General features: G+C 68.6%; 1 protein-coding gene across 1 annotated transcript in view; it reads left to right on the top strand.

Annotated features, from left to right (window-relative positions):
* Positions 1–2,500, top strand: part of LOC138860561 (delta-sarcoglycan-like) — a 59,232-nt gene that overhangs the window by 41,008 nt on the left and 15,724 nt on the right. The gene's annotated exons all lie outside the window — the stretch shown is intronic.

The following is a 2,500-nucleotide window of genomic DNA, read 5'->3' as shown; positions in this document are numbered from 1 at the left end:
TGTTGGAGGGAGGGGGGAGGGGAAGGGTGCGGGAGGAGGAGGGGGAGGGGAAGGGTGCTGGAGGGGAGGGGAGGGAAGAGGTGGCTGGAGGGAGTGGGGAGGGGAAGGGTGCTGGAGGGAAGAAGGGAGGGGAAGGGTGTTTGGAGAGGGAGAGGGGGAGAGGGAAGGATGCTGGAGGGGAGGGGAGGAAGGGTGTTGGAGGGGGGAGGGGGAGGGGAAGGGTGCTGGAGGGGAGGGGAAGGGAAGGAGTGCTGGAGGAGGGGAGGGGAAGGGTGTTGGGAGGGGAGGGGGAGGGGGAAGGGGTGCTGGAGGGGAGGGGGAGGGGAAGGGTGCTGGAGGGGAGGGGGAGGAGGGGAAGGGGTGTTGGAGGGGAGGGGGGAGGGGAAGGGGAGGGAAGGGTGTTGGAGGGGAGGGGGGGGAAGGAAGGGTGCTGGGAGGGGGAGGGGAAGAAGGGTGCTGGAGGGGAGGGGGAGGGGAAGGGTGCTGGAGGGAAGGGAAGGGGAAAGGGTGCTGGAGGGAGAGGGAGGGAAGGGTGCTGGAGGGAGAGGGGGAGGGAGGGGGGAAGGGGGCTGGAGGAGGGAGGGGAGGGGAAGAAGGGTGTTGGAGGGAGGGGGAGGGGGAAGGGTGCTGGAGGAGGGGAGGGAAGGGTGCTGGAGGGGAGGGGGGAGGGGAAGGGTGCTGGAGGAGGGAGGGGAGGAGAGGGTGCTGGAGGGAGGGGGAGGGGAAGGTGCTGGAGGAGGGGGGAGGGGAAGGGTGCGGGAGGAAGGAAGGGGGAAGGGTGCTGGAGGGGAGGGGGAGGGGAAGGGGTGCTGGAGGAGGGAAGGGAAGGGTGCTGGAGGAGGGGGAGGGGAAGGGTGGAGGAGGGGAAGGGAAGGGTGCTGGAGGGAGGAGGGGAAGGGTGCTGGAGGGGAGGGGGAGGGAGGTGCTGGAGGGAGGGAGGGAAGAGGTGCTGGAGGAGGAGGGGAAAGAGAGGAAGGGCTGGAGGGGAAGGGGTGCTGGAGGAGGGGGAGGGAGGGAAGGGTGCTGGAGAGGGGAGGGGAGGGAAGGGTGGGAGGAGAGGGAGGAGGGAGGGAGGGGGAGGGAAGGGTGCTGGAGGGGGAGGGGGAAGGGGAAGGGTGCTGGAGGAAGGGAAGGGGAAGGGTGCTGGAGGGAGGGGAGGGAGGAAGGGTGCTGGAGGGAGGGGAAGGGGAAGGGTGCTGGAGGGAGGGAGGGAAGGGTGCTGGAGGAGGGGAAGGGTGCTGGAGGGAGGGGAGAGGGGAAGGGTGCTGGAGGGGAGGGGAGGGAAGGGTGCTGGAGGAGGGAGGAGGGGAAGGGTGCTGGAGAAGGGGAGGGGAGGCGAAGAGGTGCTGGAGGGGAGGGAGGAGGGGAAGGGTGCTCAGGAGGGGAGGAGGGAGGGAAGGGTGCTGGAGGGGGAGGAGGAAGGGTGCTGGAGGGGGAGGGGAAGGGGAAGGGTGCTGGAGGGAGGGGAGGGAAGGGTGCTGGAGGAGGTGAGGAGAGGGAAGGGTGTTGGAGGGGAGGGGGAGGGGAAGGGTGCTGGAGGGAGGAGGAGGGGAGGGGAAGGGTGCACTGGAGGGAGGGGGAGGGGAGGAAGGGGTGCTGGAGAGAGGAGGAGAGAGGGGGGGGAAGGGGTGCTGGAGGAGGGGAGGGGAGGAAGGGTGCTGGAGGGGAGGGGGAGGGGGAAGAGTGCTGGAAGGGAGGGGGGAGGAAGAAGAAGGGTGCTGGAGGGAGGGGGGGAGGGGTAGGGTGCTGGAGGGGAGGGGGAGGGGAAGGGGTGCTGGGAGGGAGGGGGAGGGGAAGAGGGTGCTGGAGGAGTGGAGAGGGGAAGGGTGTTGGAGGGGAGGGGAGGGAAGGGGTGCTGGAGGAGAGGGGAGAGGGAAGGGTGCTGGAGGGGGAGGGGAGGGAAGGGTGCTGGGAGGAGAGGGGGAAGGGGAAATGGTGCTGGAGGGAGGAGGAGGGGGTAGGGGGAAGGGTGTTGGAGGGAGGGGAGGGGAAAGAGGTGTTGGAGGAGGGGAGGGAAGGGTGTTGGAGGGGAGGGGAGGGGAGAGAGTGCTGGAGGAGAGAAGGAGGGAAGGGTGCTGGAGGGGCGGGGGAAGGGTGCTGGAGGGGGAGGGTAGGTGAGGGCAAGAGTGTTTAGGGGAGGGGGAGGAGAGGTGTTGGGGGAGGGAGGGGGGACAGGAAGGTGTTGGGGTAGAGGGTGGGTGAGGGTAAGGGTGTGTAGGGGAGGGGAGGGGCAGTTTGGGGGGAAGAGGATGGAGAGGGAAGGGAAGGGTGTTGGGGGGTGGAAGAGGGAGGGAAGGAGGGGACAGGAGGGTTTTGGGGAGGAGGGTGGGTGAGGGTAGGGGTGTTTAGGGAGGGAGGGAGAGGTGTTACGGGTGGAAGAGGGGGAGGGGAGGATGAGGGTGTTTAGGGGAGGGGGTGGAGAAGTGTTGAGGTGGAAGAGGGAAGGGGAGGGGGGGGACAGGAAAGTGTTGGGGTGGAGAGTGGGTGAGGGTAAGGGTGT

The sequence above is a fragment of the Penaeus vannamei genome, chromosome 4, assembly GCF_042767895.1.
Source record: "Penaeus vannamei isolate JL-2024 chromosome 4, ASM4276789v1, whole genome shotgun sequence".
In the NCBI taxonomy this organism is placed as follows: domain Eukaryota; kingdom Metazoa; phylum Arthropoda; class Malacostraca; order Decapoda; family Penaeidae; genus Penaeus; species Penaeus vannamei.
The sequence above is the reverse complement of the archived record's forward strand: the minus strand, read 5'-3'. Positions and strand labels throughout refer to the sequence as shown.